General features: G+C 42.3%; 1 long non-coding RNA gene and 1 pseudogene across 3 annotated transcripts; one reads left to right on the top strand and one right to left on the bottom strand.

The window, feature by feature from the left end:
• LOC147571712 (protein shisa-9 pseudogene) overlaps nucleotides 1-21,674 on the bottom strand; it is a 51,227-nt pseudogene that overhangs the window by 13,614 nt on the left and 15,939 nt on the right.
• LOC147571713 (uncharacterized) lies at nucleotides 14-2,736 on the top strand. 3 transcript variants are annotated; one of them, XR_015247120.1, is made up of 5 exons: nucleotides 14-691; nucleotides 801-972; nucleotides 1,173-1,334; nucleotides 1,571-1,653; nucleotides 2,572-2,736. It is a non-coding gene; the product is annotated as an uncharacterized LOC147571713 (long non-coding RNA). The 3 variants fall into 3 exon arrangements; XR_015247119.1 differs by having other exon boundaries at nucleotides 15-691; nucleotides 829-972; XR_015247121.1 differs by having other exon boundaries at nucleotides 15-737; nucleotides 829-972.

The following is a 21,674-nucleotide window of genomic DNA, read 5'->3' as shown; positions in this document are numbered from 1 at the left end:
AGTTTCTGGTTGTGTCCCTAGTCACTGTTAGAGCTGATACAGTCTCATGACACATCCCAGGAGTTTTATACCAAAACACTTGCATTAAAGCTGTTATGTGAATTTTTACCTTTTTTGTTTCTGTAGGACTTAATTACTCTGTGTCCTGCAGTATGCTTCAAGTCAGAATTCCCTATGAATTAAGATGAACACATCTGAGCTTTGGAGACATTCACCACAAGTCACTTGTTCCTCACAGAAGACTTCCTCCAGGCATCCTCCACTCCCCAGAGGTCTCAGAGGCCTTTGACAACACTTCAAGAGGGAAGACTCCTTTCTCAGGGAGAGGAGCAGAGGAGGCAAAGTGAGGGTCCGGCTGCAGAACTTTTCCCCAGGAGTGGCTGTGATTCCACGAGCAGAATAAGAGCCATTTATTTGCACTCAATTTGTTGTGTTCCTAATATACCAAAAACAGAGCATCAGGAGTCACTGCAGAGGAGGGATGCAGGGTGAACTGGGACATAGATGCCTGCCTGTCTGGAGAATGCTGCTTCATCACTATGTAATTACTCCTGTTAACCCTCTAGGACAGGACCCTTGCCATTTTACTTCCGCAGACATGGGCAGTGATGTGTGGTGACAGCAGTTCCTCCTCTTGCATCTACCACCCCAAGCTGTAGGTGGTATCCAGTGGCAGGGACAGAGTTTTCAGGTACTGATGCTACTCTCTTGGATCCTGGTGGCAGAGAAGGTGACAGGTGCTGACACGTTCTTCTCTGAGTTACAGCTGCTTTTGGTATTGGTACTCTTGTCTGGCATAGGCACGTAGCTGTCACTTCTGTTCTGCAGGACAGTGTGGATCCATGGGTACCTCCTCCGTTAACTGGACGATTCTGCATGCCCTACCCTAGAGGCGCCCCACCCCCATGGACCATTAGGCACATCCACCTCCTGAACCTTGGCGGCCCTGAACCCCTCCACCTGCAACACTTGGTAAGATGATCTGAGCACTAGAAGTTGACTTGTAAAACACACCCATCTTATTTTTGTTGCTGTTAGCTCTTTGGCCAAGGTGCAGAGGCTGTACCACAGACCATTGTGATGCAAGGGGAATGTGTCTGCTGCCATTACCACATTCCTCAAGTTTCTCATGATCTCATCTTTGTCATTCCCCCCACCATGTGTTGGTACAGGTGTCTCTCGTGGAGAAGGATTGGGGCTGTATGCAGAAAAGCAGGCATAGCGCTTCAGCAGACATGCCCTGTACACATGCCATGTGCTGGGCCCTGTGAGGCATGAGGCACAGCCTAACGTGTGTCCATCTAGTTGCACCCCCAGCCATCCCTCGTTGTTCGGTGAGTGATGAACACATCTGAATCGGGGCTTTTAGGCGTCTTCATCAAGTTATAAGGGATGGTTCTTCAAGTTCTTCTTGGGGATCACCTGAGGCAGGTGGGATACCCTCTGCACGTGATTTGGGATCTGACTGGGGCAAAGAGTTTAAGTTGTCGGAAGAATGAGGGGAGGGTTTTTTTTGTTTTTGATCTCCAAACAGTCGACTCAAATCAGAATAAACCTCCATCCCTTCTAGGGCTTTTTGCAGATCCAGAAGCAGGCGACACTCCCAAGAGTGACATGAACCCTGGCTCTGCCAAAACTGCCAAGAAGCACAAGGTAAATGCTGTGGCCATTTTCAGTTCTGAGTCCTTACGGACAGCCACATCTTTCTGTACAACACACTCTCCTGCCATTGTCTCTGGTTTGTGTGTCATGTGGTATGTCTGCTCTTTTGTTTTTCTTTCCAAATGCAAAACCTTTACCCCGAGGCTACGGGCTTCCCCGTTTTACACAGGCATGTCTTTGTGGTAACTTTATAAGCTAAGCGTGCTTACGGGTGAGGACCTTTTCCAGTGTGTTCCTGGAATACATCAAGGAGGATGACACCACACTCCACTTGGAAGTCTCCTACCTTGCCTCATTCTTTCTGGACCTCCTCAATGCGGAATCATCTCCTCAGACTTCTCTCACAATATCCTGAGGCTTTGCCTGTGTTCCTGCTGGCTCAGCCCTAATACCAGTTCTCAGTGGGACCTACACAGAGCCTCAGCTGTGGTATCGGTGAAAACAGGGGTAATATTTGTTTCCAAGAACATTATAAAAAGAAGACATTAAATACGTAAAGCCTCTGCAAAATCTCTGGGAAGTGTCCACTCACCCTTCTCACAGTTTCAATTAAGATATCTCCACACAATGATCATCAAAAAAAGATGGTCAGGGGAGTTCGTTAAACTAAGACTGTTAACACCTCAGCCCAGGGATTGGGAATCGCTGTTTTAAACAATAAGACAAGGTCCCTCATTTTTCTATTAAAATTCGGGCCCTACCAGACAAAGAAAGAAAAGATCATTATGAGAATGTGCACATTCACAGATCTAGATCTGAAGACAATCATTTTCCATTACGTATAGACTCACAGATGCAGCCACACACTAAAGTGTTCATCTGAGGCCACAGACAAACTACAGAAGACAGAATGCATGTAGGAAAACATAAGATAAGACGGAAATAACACTAAATCTCTTTGCCTTATAGGACAACTATTTTGAAATTTCAAGAGGACTGTGCACGGTGACAGACGACAGTGATTATGTATCTATTTTAAGAAGGTGTCAGATCTGCCTGAATGCTTTCCCTGCCCATCCTGTCCCCTCCACTTTGTCCTTCCTACTGTCCCCTAATACACCTTTCACCATTCTGTGTCAGCGTCTGCTTCTAGGACCATCCACTCTCAGTCCCCATTGAGTGCACACAGTGGGGTTCCTGTACACACAGGGAACAAGCTGGCAGAAATGGCGGCGACAGAGGATAGTAGCAACATCACCCTTTGTGCAAGAGAGCCTGAGGGAGTTTTCCAGGGTGGTGGGAACTTCCTGTGTCTAGATTTATAGGGTGTTTATGTTCATTTATTTTAGAAATATTCACTGACTCCCTGGTGCCTCGGAGTCAGATAGACAGGTATCTGCCCCTAGGAAATGGCGGAGTTCTAATGATGGGGAAGGATGAGGGACCAGCAGTGACTATGGGAGAGGACTGAGGAGACCAACATGAAGTCAGACCCTCGCCCGGGATGCCAGTTCTCCCCAGACAGCACCATGTGTAGGAGGGCTCTGAGGAGCAGAGATTTCTTGATCAGACCCGTGAACTACATAATCCCCCTGCAGTTTCCTCACTGAGGGATGGCCAGAGCAGAAGCCAGCAGCTGGAGGACGCCCTGATCAGGGCTGGATTGGAGCAGTGGACCTGGGGGATTGAGTCAGAGAAAGGGACGGGCAGAAGGTAGCGACAGGGAGTTTGAGAGACAAAGGGAAGAGAAGAGAAGGGACCTTTCTCTGCTGACTTCACCTACATTTCTGTGTGAACAAAAGGAGATTCTTGCCTCAAGGGTAGGGAAGAAGGCTGGCAAAAAGACAGAGTGACATTCTCAGCTCAAGTGCCCAGGATATCAGCCTTGCTCGTGAGTACCTACCACGGGAAGCCCGTGCTTTCTGTCATAATTGGAACGGCAGCTCATACCATTTAGTGAAAATCAATCCAATTATGAATCCCTCAACATTAAAGTACTGCAACAAAATTAAGTGAACAGACTGAAAGATACAACACAGGATAAAGTCCAAAGGTAGATCGACTGCAGTACTTACGGGAATCCAGTCCATCAGAAAAGGAGGTACCCCAGTGCAGGCATTCAGACACCTGGGCAATATCTGCAAATGTTAAAAAAAAATGTAGTCCTTACTTCGAAAACAACATTGGCCTTAGACACAAAGGGATCATGACTTAAGGTTTAGAGAGAAACCATATGACTTCATGGTGCTGTACCCATGAGATCAAGTCGCATCAAATTATACCCTTTAACTTGAGGCTATTTGTTATATGTAGAGTTTCAAAACATAAAATGCTAGGAGAAAATGTGGGAAAGTTCCTTTCTAATCCTGAAGTGCATGGGTGATAGGAGTCTGTCTGACCATGTCTCAAAAATCCAAAAGATGAAGGCATTTAAAAAAAATTAGTAATAGCAGAGTAGGAGGACCCTGAACTCACCCTGTCCCATGTTTTCAACTACATAACATCCACATCCAAGTCCATAAACCACAGAGGAATCCAGAGAGTGGCAGAACAAACTCCACCACTAAATAGAAGCTGTATCTGAAAGGTTAGGAAGGTCAGAAAGGTGGAGGGTGGCTGCCTGCAGAGAGGGCAGAGAAAGTGAGCCCTCACACCAGGGAGCTCACACAAACAAGACTAATCCCCAAAACAGTTGGCTTTAAAACCCAGAGGGGCTGAATTCCCTTGAGTTTGGATCCTGGAGCTTTGGAGGTCAGCTGACCCAGCACTGGGTGATCCAAGAGGATGAGTGCGAGCCAGGTCCCTGCCTGTGTAGAGAGGCAATGTAAACATGGCATTGTACACAATGCCAAGGCAACAGGAGACAGATCTGCTCATGCTGACTTCTGAGTGGTTGGGGGACTTTTCCAATAATGAGGGAGTTCACAGTCACCATTTTTCTCCCCCCCTCCCCCCAGATTAAGCACAGAGGCACCTACCAGGGAGTGGACCTGCAAGGACACTCGCTACCTAACGTGCTAGCTGTGTGCCAGTCCCAAGCATTCTCTGGGGGGGCTCACCCACTCCAAGCCTGCTGGCCTTGGCAAACTTTGTGCAAACCGCATGGGCACCCTGTGTGGCCAGCTGCAGGCAAAGCTGCCATTGCACACTGTGCACATCTGCACTGCACCCAGCTATGCACCCCTGGCTACCCTCATAGGTCTCACCCAGCCACATGTCTCCAGCCACTGATGCACAGCCTTGAGCCCCTGATTGCCCTGATGCATAGCCCCCAGCCACCAAAGGACAGCTACATATTTGTCAACAGAATCTTGGCAAGCCAGAGGGAAGTGACATGACATATTCAAAGTGCTGAATGGAAAAATCAGCAGCCAAGAATACACTATCCTGAAAGGCTATCATTCAGAACAGAAGGAGACATGGAATCTCCCCAACAAAAACTAAAAGAGTTTGTACCACTAAATCAGTCCAGCAAGAAATACTAAGAGGGACTCTGAGTGGAACAGAGAGACCAAAAGTGACAAAAGGGAGGTAGAAAACACAAATCCAGTGAAAACGAATATTTCTGTAAAAAATCAGTCGAGGAACTCACAAAAATGGATATAAAATATAATAACGTACCAAAACACAGTAGGGAGGAGAAAATAATGGGTTCAAAGGTAAATGACCATCAACTGAATACAAACGGCTAAAAGCAAAGAAATTATGTAAAAACTTAATGGTCACCATATATCAAAAACCACCCATAAATATTCAGAGAATAAGTAGAAAGAAAATATATCACTAAAGTAAATCAGGAAAACAAGAAAGGATCGAGAAAATCATGAAAAACCACAACAAAACAGGTAATAAAATGGCAATACATACATACAAATCAATAATTACTTTGAATGTAAATGGAATGAATGCTCCAATAAAAAGACATAGGGTGTAAAAATGGATGAAAAAACAAAACAGATTTATATGCTGTCTACAAGTGACCCATTTTAGACCTCAAGACACCTACAGAATGAAAACGAGAGGATGTCGAGAAACATCATGCAAATGAATGTCAAAAGAAAGCTGGGGTAGCAATGCTTGTATCAGAGGGAAAAAAACAGAATGGACTCAAATAAAATGACAAATGAGAGAGGAGAAATCATAACCAACACCTCAGAAATACAAACAACCATAAGATAATATTATGAAAACTTGTCAGTCAAAACTTTGGACAATTTACAAGAAATAGATAAATTCCTAGAAACATAGAAGTTACATAAACTGAAACAGAAATAGAAAACATGAACAGAACAACAGCCAGCAAGCAAATTGAGTCAGAAATCAAAAAACTCTCAACAATCAAAAGTCTAGGACCAGATGACTTCACAGGTGAACTCTACCAAACAGTTAAAACAGGGTTAAGACCTCATCTTCTTAAGCTAGTCCAAAATATAAAAAATGATGGAAAACTTCCAAATTCATTCTATGAGGCCAGCATTACCCTGATACCAAAACCAGAACAAGAGCCCACTAAAAAAGAGAACTCCACACCAATATCCTTGATGAGCATGGATGCAAAAATTCTGAATCAAATACTACCAACCAAATTCAAAAATACCTTAAGAAAATAATTCACCACAATTAAGTGGATTTGTTCCCAAGCTGCAAGGTGGTTCCATGTTCACAAATCAATCACTGTGATGCATTACATAACTGGGAGAAAGGATAAGAACCATATGATCGGGGCTCCTGGGTGGCTCATTCCTTGAAGCATCCGACATTGGCTCAAGTCATGACCATATGGTTTATGATTCAAGCCCTGTGTTGGGCTCTCTGCTGAAAGCTCAGAGCCTGGAGCCTGATTCAAATTCTGTGTTTGCCTCTCTCTCTGCCCCTACCCCACTCACATTCTGTCTCTTTCAAAAATGAATAAACATTTCAAAAAAACCCCCACACATACGGTCATATCAATACATGGAGAAAAAAGCATTTGACAAAGTACAACATCCATTCATGATTATAACCCCCTCAAGTAGGTTTACAGGGAACATACCTCAATGTAATAAAAGTTATCTGTGAAACCCCCGCCGTTAACATCATCCTTAGTGGGGAAAATCTGAGAGCTTCTCCTCTAAGGTCAGGAAGAAGACAAAGATGTTTACTCTCACCACTTTTCATAAATGTAGTACTGGAACTCCAAGCCACAGCAATCACACAAAACAAAACAAAACAAAACAAAACAAAACAAATCCAAATCTGGAAGAAGTGAAACTTTCACACTTTGCAGATTACATGACACTATGTATAGAAAACCCTAAAGAGTCCACCGAATAACTGCCAGAACTGATCACTGAATTCAGCAATGTCAGAGGATACAAAATCATTGTACAGAAACCTGTTGCATTTCTAGACAACAATCATGAAGCAGTAGAAAGAGAAATTAAGAAAACAGTCCCATTTACAGTGCACACCAAATAATAAGACGTCTATGAATAAATCTAACCAAAGTGGTGAGTGACCTATACTCTGAAAACTATAAAACAGTGATGAAGGAAATTCAAGATGACACAAAGAAATGGAAGGACATTCCATGCTCATGGATTGGAAGTACAAATATTGTGAAAATGTCTATACTTCCCAAAGCAATTGACACAATTAATGCAATCTCCATCAAAATACCAACAGCATTTTTCATAGAACTCGAACAGTCCTAAAATGTGTATGGAACTACAAAAGACCCCAATCTTCAGAGTAAACATCCTTTAGGTGAAGTGATAATTAAGGATGGCATGATGCCTCTGGATCTTCTGCTCCAAAACACGTTAACTCTGGCCTAAGCGTATGAACAAACGTTAGACGTATCCCACCCAGGGATCATTCTACAAAATACATTCTACAGACGTACCCTCAAAACTTTGCAGATTATGAAAAATATGGAAAATCTAAAAATCGTCACGACCAGGTGGAGCCTAAGGAGACAGGATGACTGAATGTAATGTGCCAGCTGGGATGAATCTGGAACAGAAGAGGTTAAAACCGAAGAAATCTGAGTAAACATATAAATTTTAGTTAATACTACCATATCTCTTCGGGATATTGATTGTGATAATGTACCAACTCACAGGCCATCAAGAGTCAGAAAACAGTCTGATGTATGTGGAGACTCAGTACTATCTTCCCAATTTTTTTGGTAACTAGAAAACCATCATAAATGAAAAGATTATTAGTAATCATGGTTTTATTTTTTCAACACATAATATTATAAAACTGGTTCTAGTATAAGTTACTAGTGATTGACATTTACCTATTCTTGTTGTTCTTACTATTGTTTAATTTAAATAATAGCATTCATGTTACAGAAAACCGAATGCACAATGATGTACAATCCATAGAAACATCTACTTTACATATTTTAAGATAACATATATATATACACCACTGTATCATGTGGTATGTATATTAAGTGTTTTTCTGATCTTGAATGATCATGTCATTGAGTGGCTTTCCATAAAGGTGGTTATCCTAGATAATAAATGATACTCAGATTTTACAGGATGTACTTCACATCATGCTCGAACATTTTCAAAAAAAAAAAAGTGTACAAACGGCCAGATGAATCATTGTGACTGGCTCACTTATTCTAAAGAATCCTTGCTTTAACATTTTCATGCATATTTTTAGCAAGAATACAACAGAATCAAATATTTCCAAATCAGAGATATTCAAAGACTGGAAGAAAGATAGGGAGTTCAAGGGGTTTCAGAAGGAAAAGATGTGACTATGAAGTGGCAGTCACAGGCAAGCAACTTTCTCTGGGCCACTTTGACAGGTTTGCATGAGGATATGTGACTTGCCAAGGGATAAGACCCAGAAGTACAAGAGGGAAAGACAACACTTTAGGAAGAGGTGACTTGGAAAGGGTGCTTCTGTGCCTACGTGGTGGCTCAGCAACCTGGCTGGGGGTCCCTGGGTCAAAGATTTCAAAAGTCCAGCAGTAACTTAGACTCACAAAGATCTTAGTAACGTATCAAAGTAACTTAGACCCACAAAGATCTTAGAGCCACAGAGTTGATCTTCATCTATGATTAGGAGATGGTCATAGTTTCCCAGGATATGAAAATCGGGCTGGCAGTAGGTGGCTAAATATTATTTAGGGCTATATTTCTAATAAAAAATGAATGTGTAAAAATTTGGGTTTGGAACGTTAAGAAAAATCATAGGCCCCACATCACCAAACCTAGTTTCATCCCTGCAGGAATGTAACCTTTAACCAGTCAACATAATTGCCTAGTCAGTGCTAGAAATTTTACTGATAGACCACTGCCATCACCCTCAGGGAGACAATCTTGCCTAAATAAGGTATTCCATGCCACTAATTTTTTAATTTTTAATTTAAGTTTATTTATTTTGAGAGAAACAGAGAGCACATGCAAGGGAGGGACAGGGAGAGAGGGAGAGAGAGAATCCCATGACAACGAGTTTATGATCTGAGCCACTATCAAGAGTCAGACACTTAACCAAGCTATCCAAGCACCCCAAGAATATGGGCTTTCAAAGGTTAGCAGTCTTGGCTGGGACACATCCCTAAGGGCACTGGCCTACTCCTGGAGAGAAGGCAGCAAACTACTTGCAGGCATATGGCATGGAAACAGTTTATCTGTACAATGCCTGGTGCACACAGTGGGCAGATTATATACTCATCTTGCGGAGCATCCCTGAGAGGCAGTGGTCAGAAGAGGGGACAAAGGATCTGGGACAGAGGAGCTGGGTGACGCCATTTCCCTCCTCTGCTCCCCAGCATAAACACAGAGCCACCTGCTGGAAACAAGGCAATTCCCACACTGACTGCCTAACCTGCTTAGATCAAAGACCACACCCTGTGCTCTGGCAAGACTGGCCTTCCAGGTCAAGCTTGCCTCCATCCCAATGGAGCTGGCCCCTTCCCCAGAAGACCAGCAGAAGCCCCTGACCACAGCACCTCTCTTGACCAGACAGTTGTGCAGGGCTTCACTTCTAGTGGCAGTCGTTCCAAGTCTCATTTAACAAGCAGATCAGAACAGACCTAGATAAAACTCCCCACGTTCCGGCCAAGGACCATACATTGCCCATACGACTGGCCTGAAGGATAGTGCAGCCAGAACACAAAACAGTGCACGCAACACACACCACAGACACTCCCTGATGTGCCCGGCCCTGGACACTAGATGACATCCTCTTCATAAAGCCATTTATCTCACAGGCAGGTAACCTAAGGAGCTTTTGGAACACAGAGAAGGCAAATACTCAGCCAAAATGCCAAGACAAGAGGAATGCATCCCAAATGAAGGAACAAGATAAGGTTATGGCCAGAAAATGGAAGGAACACTTCCAAACTCATTCTATGAGGCCGGCATGGCCTTGACTCCAAACTGCACAAAGACCCCACTAAAAAGGAAAACTACAGACCAATTTCCCTGATGAACCTGGATGCAAACATTCTCAACAAAAATTAGCACACTGGATCCAACAACACAGAAAAAGAATTCATCCCCACAATGAGGTGGGATTTATTCCTGGGATGCACAACTGATTCAATGTCTGCTAATCAACTGATGGGATACATCACATTGATAAAAGAAAGGATAAGGACCACATGATCCTCTCAACAGGTGCAGAAAAAGCATTTGACCAAATACAGAATCCTCTCTTGATGGGAAAAGAAAACCCTCATGAAAGGAGGGATAGAAGGATCGTGCCTCAACAGCATAAAGTCCAGATACGAAAGTCCCACAGCCAATATCATCTTCAATGGGGAAAAGCTGAGAGCTTTACCCCTAATGTTAGGAACACGACAGGGATGTGCACTCTGGCCACTGTTATTCAACATACTGTTGGAAGTCCTAGCCTCAGCAATCAGACAACAAAAAGAATACAAGGTGTCCAAATTGGCAAGGAGGGGTCAAACTTTCCCTCCTCGCAGACGTGATACTCTCCGTGGAAAATCCACAAGACTCCACCAAGAAACTTCTAGGACTCATACAGGAATTCAGGAAAGCCTCCGTATATAAAATCAATATGCGGAATTTGATTGCATTTCTATATGCCAATAATGAAGCAACAGAAAGAGAAATCAAGGAATTGATCTCATTTACAATTGCACTGAAAACCATAAAATACCTAGGGATCAACCTAACCAAAGAGGTAAAAGACCAGTACACTCAAAAGAATAGAGGGGTGCCTGGGTGGCTCAGTCGGTTAAGCACCGACGTCACCTCAGGTCATTATTCCCCAGTTTGTGGGTTCAAGCCCCACATTGGGTTCTGTGCGAACAGCTTGGAGCCTGGAGCCTGTTTCAGATTCTGTGTCTCCCTCTTCTCTCTACCCCTCCCCTGCTCATGCGCTCTCTCTCTCTCTCTCTCTCTTGCTCTCTCTCTCAAAAATAAACATTAACAAAATTAAAAGAAAAAACAACAGAACATCTATGAAAGAAATTGAAGACAGAAAAAGAAAATGGAAAAAAATGGAAAAACATTCCATGCTCATGGATTGGAAGAACAAATACTGATAAAATGTCAATACTACCCAAAGCTATCGACACATTCAATGCAATCCCAATCAAAATTGCACCAGCATTCTTCTCGAAGCTAGAACAAGCAATCCTAAAATTTGTATGGAACCACAAAAGACCCTGAATAGCCAAAGTAATCTTGAAGAAGAAGACCAAAGTGGGAGCCATCACAATTCTGGACTTTATCGTGTATTACAATTCTGTAATCATCAAGACAGTATGGTACGGGCACAAAAACAGACACAGAGATCAATGGAACAGAATAGGGAACCCAGAAGTGGACCCTCAAACATATGGCCGACTCATCTGTGAGAAAGCAGGGAAGAATATCCAATGGACAAAAAGAGTCTCTTCAGCAAATGGTACTGGCAAAACTGGAGAGTGAGAAGAATGAACCTGGACCATGTTCTGAAACCATACACACACAACCTCAAAATGGATGAAAGATCTAAATGTAAGACAGGAAACCATCCAAATCCTAGACGAGAAAACAGGCAACCTACCTCTTTGATCCTGGCCACAGCAACTTCTTGCTTGTCATGTCCCCAAAAGCAAGGGAAACAAAAACAAAAATGAACTATTGGGACCTCAAGATAAAAAGCTTCTGCACAGCAGAGGACACAATCAGCAAAACTAAAAGGCAGCTGAATGGAATGGGAGGAGATATTTGCAAGTGACATATCACATAAAGGGTTAATAGCCAAAATCTATAAAGAATTATCAAACTCAACACCCAAAAACCAAAGAAGCCAAGAGGCACTTTAACAAAGAAGACATCCAGATTGGTCACACATGAAAAGTTGCTCAACCTCAGTCGTCATCACGGAAATACAAATCAAAACCACAAGGAGATATCCCCTCGGACCTATCAGAATGGCTGAAATTAACACCTCAGGCAACGACACGTGCTGGCAAGGATGCAGAGAAAGGGAACCCTTTTGCAACGCTGGTGGGAATGCAAACTGGTGTAGCCACTCTGGACAATAGTATGGAGATTTATCACAAAAACTAAAAACAGAACTCCACAATGACCCAGCAATTGCACTACTAGGTATTTATCCAAGGGATACACAAACGCTGACTCAAAGTGGCACATGCACTCCAATGTTTACAGAAGCATTACCAAAAAAAGCTAAATTATGCAAAGAGCCCAAATGACCACTGACTGATGAATGGATGAGGAAGATGTGGTATACTGATACAATGGAATATTACTCGGCGATCAAAAAGAATGAAATCTTGCTATTCGCAACAACATGGATGGAACCGAACTCTATTATGCTAAGCAAAATATGTCAGAGAAAGACACACATCATATGATATCTCTCGTCTGTGGAATTTAAGAAATAAAACTGATAAACATAGTGAGAGGAAAGCAGAAATAAGACACACAGACGGAATCAAACGATAAGAGACTCTTAAATATAGAGAACGAATGCAGGGTTCCTGGAGGGCTAGTGAATAGGGGAATGGGCTAAATGGGTGATGGGCATGAAGGGGGGCACTTGGGATGAGGACTGGGTATTTTTTGTACTTGATGGATCACTAAATTCTACTCCTGAAACTGGATTCCACTAGAAGATAACTAACTTGGGCTTAAATTTAAAAATAAATAAATAAATATTAAAAATAAATACATAAATGTAATACCAGTCAAAAGAAAAGAATATTTAAATCAGACTCTTTGAGTGGAAATGAAAGACCAAAAGTCATACAGACAACAAAGGATCAGAGAAAACATCAAGGAACAATGGCAAAACAACTAATAAAATGGCACTAAATATATATCTATCAATAATTACCCTGAATGTAAATGGACTAAATGCTCCAATCAAAAGACATTGGGTAGGGTGTCAGAATAGACAAGAGAAAAAAAAGCAAGCAAGCAAGCAAGCAAACAAACAAACACACAACAAGACCTATCTAGATGCTGCCTACAAAGCCTTATTTGGACCTACACTCATCTGCAGACTTAAAGGGAGGGAATGAAGAAATATTTCTCATGCCAACGACGTCAAAAGAAAGCCAGTAGCAATACTTCTATCAGGCAAAATAAACTCTAAAACCAAGACTGCATTTTTGTACCCTTTGGATAAATACCTAATAGTGAAATTGCATGCACCCAATATTTATACCAGCATTATCAACAATAGCCAAACTATGGAGAAAGCCCAAATGTCCATCAACCGATGAAGGTATAAAGGAGGTGTGGGGTAGGTGTGTGTGTGTATATATATGTATACACATACATACATATATATGTATATACATACGTATATGTAATGCATACATACATAAAATGGGATATTACTCAGCCATCAAAAAGAATGAAATGTTGCCAATTGCAATGATGTGAATAGAGCCAGAATGTATTGTGCTAAGTGAAATACGTCAAACAGAGAAAGACAAATATATGATTTCACTCATGTGGAATTTAAGAAACAAAACAGATGAAAACATGGGAAGGGGCAGTAAAAGAGAAGAGTGGTAACAAGCCATATGAGTCTCTTAATGATAGAGCAAAAACTGAGGGTTGATGGAGGAAGATGGGTGAGGGATGGGTATGAAGGAGGGCACTTGTTGTGATGAGCACTGGGCATTGTATGTAACTGATGAATCACTAAATTCTACTCCCGAAACCAATCACGCACTGTACGTCAACTAAAGCTTAAATTAAAAAAAATAAAGCTGTAACAAGAGATGAAGACGGACACAATCTCATAATAAAGGGGAAACCAAACAAGAAGATCCAACGATTGTAAATTTTTATGCACCCAACATATAATCACTGAATATACAAAACAATTAACAACAAATGTAAAGAAACTCATTTATAATAATGCAAGGAGAGTAGAGGACTTTAACATATCACTCACATCAACAGACAGAAAATCAACAAGGAAACAATGGCTTTGAATGATACACTGGACCAGATGGGTTTAACAGATATATTCAGAACACTCCATACTAAAATGGCAGAATACACATTCTTTTCAAGTGCACATGGGACATTCTCCAGAATCGATCACATTCTAGGTCACAAATCAGGCCTCAACAGATACCCAGACAGAGATTAGACCAAGCATCTTTTCTGACCACAAAGCTAGGAAACTTGAAGTCATCCAGAAAGAAAGACAGAAAGAAAGGAAGGAAGGAAGGAAGGAAGGAAGGAAGGAAGGAAGGAAGGAAGGAAGGAAAGAAGGAAGGAAGGAAGAAAGAAAGAAAGAATAAAGGCCACAAATAAAGGGTGGCTAAACAACATGCTACTAAACGAATGGGTCACCCAGGAAATCAATGAGAAAATACACTGAAACAAATGAAAATGAAAATGAAGATGCACTGGTAAAAAACCTTTGGAATGAGGCAAAAAAGCAGCCTAAGATGGAAGTATATATAGCAATACAAGCCTACCTGACAGAGCAAGAAAAATCTCAAACAATCGAAACTTAACAACCAAAGGAATGAGAAAAAGGACAATGCAAGCCTAAAGACAGCAGAAAGAAGGAAATAATAAACATTAAGGCAGAAATAAGTGATAATAGAAACCAGAAAAACACTAGACCAAATCAGTGAAACCAGGGGCTGGTTCTTTAAAAACAGTAATCACCTTGAAAACCTCCTAGGCAAACTTTTCACAAAGAAGAGAGAAAGGACTCAAATAAAATCACAAATAAGAGAGGAGAAATAACAGTCCACAACACAGAAATACAGTTAGAAGATAATATTAGGGAAAACGATAGGCAACAAATTGGACACTCTGAGAAATATGGATAAATTCCTCGAAACACATAAACTACCAAAACTGAAACAGGAAGATATATAAAATGTGAAACCAGAAAGAAACTGAATCAGTAATTAAAAAAAAAATATCTCGGGGCGCCTGGGTGGCGCAGTCGGTTAAGCGTCCGACTTCAGCCAGGTCACGATCTCGCGGTCCGTGAGTTCGAGCCCCGCGTCGGGCTCTGGGCTGATGGCTCAGAGCCTGGAGCCTGTTTCTGATTCTGTGTCTCCCTCTCTCTCTGCCCCTCCCCCGTTCATGCTCTGTCTCTCTCTGTCCCAAAAATAAATAAAGGTTGAAAAAAAAAATTTTTTTTTAAAAATAAAAAATAAAAAAAAATATCTCCCCCAACACAAGAAGAGTTCAGGGCCAGCCGGCTTCACTGATGAATTCTACCAAACATTTAAAGAAGAGGTGGTATCTATTCTTCTCGAATTATTACAAACAATAAAAAAGAAGGAAAACTTACCAATTCATGTCATCAGGCCATCATTACCCTGATACCAAAACCAGATAAAGACTCTCCTAAAGCAGAGAACTGCAGGGGACCCTGGGTGACTCCGTCGGTTGACTGTCCAACTCTTAACTTCGGATTAGGTCATTATCTTGCAGTTCCTGGGTTCGTGTCCCGCATTGGACCCTGTGCTGACAGTGTGGAGCATGCTCAGGATTCTCTTTCCCATCCCTCTGCCCTCCCTCACCTATATGTACTCTAAGTAAATGAATAAACATTTAAAAATATATTTAGACTTTTTTTTAAATAAAACTGCAGACCAATAGCCTGATGAATATGTATGCAGAAATTCTCATGAAAATGCATTCAAACTAAACTCAGCAATACATTAATAGAATCATTGACCATAATCAACTGGGATAGACTCCTGGGCTGCAAGGGTGGTTCCACATTCACAGATCAACATGATGCACCACAGTAATAGAAGAAAGGAGAAGAACAATATGATGCTTTCCACAGATGCGGGAAAAACATTTGACAAAATGTCACATCCATTCATGATAAAAACCCTCAGCAACATAGATTGAGACTCAACCTACCTGCACATACTAAAGGCCATCTGTGAAAAACCCACAGCTAATCTCATCCTCAATGGGGAAAAACTGAAAGCTTTTCCTCGAAGGTCAGGAACAACGCAGGGATGACCCCTCACACCACTGCTACTCCACATAGTATTGGAAATCCTAGACACAGCAATCAGGCAACAAAAAGAAATAAGAGGCACCAAATCGGCAAGAAAGAAGTGGAACGCTCGCTATTTGTAACTGACATGATGCTCTCTATAAAAAACATGAAAGACCCCCATAAAAATTGCTAGAAGTGATACATGAGTTTCACAAGTCACAATATACAGAAACCAATGTACAGAAATCTATTGCGTTTCTATAGATGAATCACGGATTAACAGAAAGAGAAAGTAAGGAATCAATCCCATTGACAGGTGCACCAAGTACCACAACATACCAGGAATAAACCCAACCAAAGAGGTGAAAGGCCTATACTCTAAAAGCTATGAAACACTGATGAAAGAAATGGAAGAGGACACAAAGAAATGAGAATACATTTCATGTTCATGGATGAGAAGAACAAATATTGTTAAAATGTCTACACTCCTCAAAACAATCTACACATGTAATGCAATCCCCATCACCCTAACAAAACATTTGTCACAGAACTAGAACAAGTAATCCCCAAATTTGTATGGAACGACAAAAGACCCCAGACAGCCAAATAAAACTTGAACAAGAAAAGCAAAGCTGGAGACCTCACAATTCCAGACTTTAGGTTATATTACAAAGCTGTAGTGAGCAGAACAGTATGGCACTGGCAAAAAAAAAAAAAAAAAAAAAAAAAAAGAAAGAAAGAAAGAAAGAAAGAAAGAAAGAAAAAGAAAAACACACAGACACATAAATCAATAGAATGGAAACCCAGAGATGAACTCACATCTATATGGTCAACTAATCCTCAACAAAGCAGGAAAGAATATCCAATAGAAAAAAAAGATAGTCTTGAGGCACATGAGTGGCTCAGTCACGGAAGCGTCTAATTTTGGATTCAGCTCAGGTCATGATCTCAGCATTCATCAGTTTGAAATCCGTGTCAGGCTCTGCACTGACAGTGTAGAGCCTGTGTGGGATTCTTTCTGTCCATTTCTCTCTGCCCCTCTTCTGCATGCTCTCTCTCTCTCTCTCTCAAAAATAAATAAATACACTTAAAAAAAAAACCGTCTCCTCAACATATGGTTTTGGAAAAACTAGACTGCAACTTGCAACACAAAACAAAACAACAACAGACCACTTTCTTAGAACATACACAAAAATAAATCCAACATGGATAAAGACCTACGTGTGAAACCCGAAACCATAAAAATCCCAGAGGATAACACAGGCAGTATCTTCTTTGACAATGGCTGTACACACACCTTTGTTGATATATCTCCTGAGGTAAGGGAAACACAAGCAAAAAGAATGGGACTTCATAAAAATTAAAAGCTTCTGTCACCAAGGAAATAATCAACAAAACTAAAACACAACCTACAGCATGATCATAATTGCAAATGACATCTGATAAAGGGCTTGTGTCCAAAATATATAATTATACACACCCAAAGAATGAGAATTCCAATTAAAAATGGGCAGAGGACACAAATAGATATTTACCCAAAGAAGACATACAGATAGCTAAGAGACACATGAAAAGATGCTCAACAATACTGATCTTCCGGGAAATACAGTTCAAAAGTACAACGAAATAACTCATCACATCTGTCAGAATGACTAAAATCAATGAATGACGAAACCACATGTGTTGCCAAGGATGTGGGGAAAGAGGAAACCTCTTGCACCGTTGGTAGGAATGCAAACTGGTGCAGCCACTCTGGAAAACATCATGGAGAGTCCTCAAAAAATTCAAAATAGAACTACCTTACAATCCAACAATTTCATTACGAGGTATTTACATAGAGAATACAAAAATAATCCTTCAAAGGGATACATGCACCCTGATGTTGACAGCAGCGTTTTCTACAACAGCCAAATTATGGAAACTGCCCAAGTTTCCATCAACTGATGAATAAATTGAGATGTAGTATATGGAATGAAACATTATTTCGCCCGAAAAACATGAAATCTTTTCATTTGCCACGAGGTGGATGAATCGAGAGAATGTTATGCTGGGTGAAATAAGCCTGTCAGAGAAAGACAAATACCAGGTGATTTCACTAACGCCTGGAAATGAAAGAAAACAAAGGGGGCGGGAGGGGGAGGAGACAGAGACAAACAGACTCTTAACTAGAAAACAAACTTAGGGGTTCCACAGTGGGGTGGGGGATGGGTGAAACAGGTGATGGGGATTGAGACATGCACCTGGGATGAGCACCCAGTGAAAGTGGAAGTGTTGCTCTATATTTATACCTGAAACTAATATTACACTCTACTTTACCACCTGGAATTTAAACTAAAATATAACATAAGGTTAATGGCACCTACCTACCAGGTTTTCTGTAGTTTTCAATCACTTCACTAGGTTGGAAAAATAACCGTGAAAATTTATAAAAGCATGTAAGATGTGGGGGACAGTTTGTGCCCTTACCTCGGTCTTTGGTTCCAGCAGGACTCGGAAAGTGGGTCCCAGCTCATTCTTCTAGACGGTCCTGAGACGAATATTTCATGTATTCACATCCTAACTGAAAGCAGCTCCCGGTCTTCTGAATTTCTGTCAGGATTTCTCCCTGGAAACCAGCCTGAATCTGGAGCAAACCATCCACGGCATCCATGATGTGATGTCGTGAGACCCCTCGATCCACGGGTCCTTTAATAAAATACGTCTTGTTCAAATACTGTCCGGGAAAGTGAGGAATGAAACACGGGAACAGCCCACAAAATGCAAGGGCCTGTGCTGCTGACCGACTGGCCAGTGCCCAGGGAAGCCACCCAGGGCCCTCTCCTCCACACTCAGTGCAACAAGGCAGCTTCTCTCTGGCGACTCAGGAGACACCAAGTTGCTGCAAGGCTCCCAAGGTCTCCCCTGGGGAGGGCGGCAGAACCTGCTGGAAACGCAGCTCTGGTCTCTGTCCTCAGGCAAGGGCAGAGGCCCTGAGTGCTCTGGGAGCGACAGAAGCCCTTCCTGCTCTGAGGTGCCCTGGGTCAGAAAAGCCGATGGGGCGCCCTCTGCCGGCAATCACCGTGCATAGAGAGGAGCCCTCCCCCAGGGTTTGTGGTGCTCGCACGCCCTCTGCTGGCCACCATGGGAATTCCCTCAATGTTGAATGCCATGGCCCTCAGCTGAGGGACTGAAGGTGTTCTGGGCAAGTAAGCCTGTTTTCCACATTGGGAGGGGTCTTAGTGACAGGGCCTGGGACACTAAGAAATCTTTTCCTTCCCCTTTCTTGTGAGTGAAGAATGAAACCACATTTATTTATGTAATGACATCATTTGTAACGCTTGCACCAAGGGTCACAGAAAAACAGCCCACCTATTTACACATGCTGAACAAGAGGTAATGGTGTTTACCACCAAAATACTTAGGTTAGATAAAGAATTGACACGTTTGAGAGAGAGATACCAGCTTCCAGCTCTGGAATGAATAAGTCCTAGGGCTACAAGGTACAGCCAATGGAATAGAGTCAATCTTGTAATAATAATGTTGCATGCTTTCACATGATAGCCACACTTGTGGTTAAGTACAACATAATTTATAGACATATGGAATGACTACACTTTATGCCTAAAACTAATACAACAAATGTGTGAACAATATTTCAATAAATAATCGACATCCTTTACACTATTTTTAATTTCTCTTTCTTTGCCATTAAAAAAATCATTCCTGGGGTGCCTGGGTGGCTTAGTCAGTTAAGCGTCCGACCTCGACTCCGATCATGATCTTACAGTCCATGAGTTTGACCCCACCTTAGACTCTGCACTGACAGCTCAGAACCTGGAGTCTGCCTCAGATTCGGTGTCTCCCTCTCTCTACCCCCTCCCCAGCTCCCGCTCTCTGAAAAAAAGAAAAAATAAACATTAAAATTTTTTTTTTTAAATCATGCCTAATTTAGACTCTGTGATATTCCATTTATCCCACATTCTCTAACATCACCATCTGGATGTTGAGAGCTTCTCTGAAAAGTCACTAATAATATCTTTGATGGACACTTGTGACAAGGTCGCATGCAACTAACAGGGAGCTACACATCTGTTACGACTTTACTATAAGCACCTTGGCTAATATTTTCAAATTATGAAAATGAGCTGTGTCCCAGCTCATTCTTTTAGAAGGTCCTGAGAGTCAACATTTGGCGTCTTCACTTCCCAACTGAATGCGGCTCCTGTTCCTCTGAATTTGTGTCAGGATTTCTCCCCCGAAACAAGCCTGACCTGGAACAAACCAAGCCCAGCCTCTCTGACGTGGCCTCACGGGACCCCATGAATCCACGGATCCTCCAGGGAAATACCGGCAGGGGAAATGAGGAACAAACCACGGAACAGCCCAGAAAAAGCGAGGGGCTGTGCCGCCAACCGACCACCCGCGCTTCCGGGGAAGCCGCCCAGGCCCTGCCTCCCCCGCCTCGGGACTCAACCCCACCACCTAGGAGACGCCAAGGGGCTGCGAAGCCTCCACGATCTCCCCCAGGCCCGGGGGCGGAACCTGCTGGAAACGCAGCTCTGGCTCTTTGCCCACACTCAGAGGCACTGGGTCCTCAGAAGCAAGGAAGCCTTCCCAGCCCGGAGGCGCCCTGGATCAGAAAAGCCTAGTGGGCGCCTTCTCAGGCCAGCACTGCCCACGCAGAGGCCCGGCCTCTCCCTGGGCGTGGTACGTGCGCGCCCTCTGCCGGCCGCCGTGGGAATTCCTGCAATGCTCAAGGCCATGGCTGCTCAGCTGGAAGTACTGAGAGTGCAGCTGGTCCAGTGAAGCCTGTTCTCCTGATCCAGAAGGGTCTTAGCGAAGGGCTTGCTTGGGACACAAAGAAACCTTTTCCTTCTCCTTTTTACTGAGTGAAGAATGAAACCGAATTTATTGACGTAGTGATATCATGTGTAATGCTTTAAGCAGCATTCGCAGAAATACAGACTGCAAATTGACACCTGCTGACCTACAGGTTATGGTGTTTAGCACCATAATACTTGGGTTAAATAAAAAAGTTGACAGCTCTGAGAAAGAGATACAGGCTTCCAGCTATGGAATGAATAAGTCATTGGGATATAAGGCACAGCCCATAGAATACAGTCAATCCTGTAAGAAAGTGTTGCATGCTTTGGAGAGCATAATGTATACACACGCAGTCACTAGGATATATTCCTGAAACTAATACAACATAATGCGTCTATTATATTCAATTCAAAATGAGAATATTTTTAATTTCTCCTTCACCATTAAAAATCATTTCTAATTGAGAACATGTGAAATTCCATTTATACCACATTCTCTAATGTCACCATCTTGGTGTTGAGAGCTTATTTTTCAAGTTGTCAATAATGTCTGTGAGGACACAAATGTGACAAGGTCAGAATGCACATCTAGAGGGAGCTACACATCTGTTATAAATTTCCTGCCTGTATATGGGTAATATTTTCAATGAAAAGTGCCTTAAGGATGTAGATGGATGAAATAATTTCCCTAAAACTCATAGGTAGACAATTGAGCCTTCGAATAATAATTGCCATGTCTTCACAATCAGAGGAAGGCTGGGTGAAGACATAGGTTTCTTCTTTCATGTAAGAGAAGGCTGTGGCATTTTAAACTCCTCACTTAAAATC

Source organism: Puma concolor, unplaced genomic scaffold (assembly GCF_028749965.1).
Source record: "Puma concolor isolate L17-30 unplaced genomic scaffold, mPumCon1.1.hap2 unalloc_scaffold_11, whole genome shotgun sequence".
In the NCBI taxonomy this organism is placed as follows: domain Eukaryota; kingdom Metazoa; phylum Chordata; class Mammalia; order Carnivora; family Felidae; genus Puma; species Puma concolor.
Note: the sequence above shows the minus strand (reverse complement) of the source record. Positions and strands in the feature narration are given on the sequence as shown.